This window comes from Cupressus sempervirens, chromosome 1 (assembly GCF_028749045.1).
Source record: "Cupressus sempervirens isolate cs-2001-9-10 chromosome 1, ASM2874904v1, whole genome shotgun sequence".
In the NCBI taxonomy this organism is placed as follows: Eukaryota; Viridiplantae; Streptophyta; class Pinopsida; order Cupressales; family Cupressaceae; genus Cupressus; species Cupressus sempervirens.
Window position 1 is genome coordinate 611,907,212 of NC_143118.1, and position 1,019 is coordinate 611,908,230.

Below are 1,019 nucleotides of genomic sequence, written 5' to 3' on the forward strand. Positions count from 1 at the left end.
ACGCCGCTGTCAGGGCGGATGGATATGTCGGATTTTGAAACGGTGGACGCCGACGTTGAATCAATTAGAGGGGCATGAAGCTCACCCTCGAGGGTGCTATTCCTGGGCTCTCCTTTAGATCATGTTTTCTTGTCACTCAGCTGGCGCAATTTCGGAAAAAGGTTTGGCAGCGGTTGCCAGCCCTCACCGCTTCTACTTGGTGATTTTAAAACTCGATCTAAAACGGGAGCCCTCGTCTAGCACCTCCGTCCGGTGTTGCTCGGGTAATGCATAAATTTATGCCATCGGCGCGAATCCCCCAACGAATGCCTACGCTTGGACCCTCTCTTAGATCACCTTCTTCGATCACTCGATCGACGCAACTACGGAAGAGACTTGGCAGCGGTTGCCATTCTACAGCGCGTCTGTTCAGCGATTTCGAAGTTTTGATCTAATGGCGAGCCCTTGTCTCTAGGCATGAGGTGGGTGCTTGGCGCTCGAGCAAAATTTTTTGCGTGCCTATCGCGGCTACGATGGGAGAGGTGGTTGCCGCGAGCCTCTCCCGTGCCCTCCTCATTGATTCAATGCCGCTGTCAGGGCGGATGGAAATGTCGGATTTTGAAACGGTGGACGGCGACGCTGAATCAATTAGAGGGGCATGAAGCCCACCCTCGAGGGTGCTATTCCTGGACTCTCCTTTAGATCATGTATTCTTGTCACTCAGCTGGCGCAATTTCGGAAAAAGGTTTGGCAGCGGTTGCCAGCCCCTCACCGCGTCTACTTGGTGATTTTAAAACTCGATCTAAAACGGGAGCCCTCGTCTTGCACCTCCGTCCGGTGTTGCTCGGGTATTGCACAAATTTTTGCCATCGGCGCGAATCCCCCAACGAATGCCTACACGCTTGGACCCTCTCTTAGATCACCTTCTTCGATCACTCGACCGACGCAATTACGGAAGAGACTTGGCAGTGGTTGCCATTCTACACCGCGTTCGTTATGCGATTTCGAAGTTGATCTAATGGCGAGCCCTTGTCTATAGC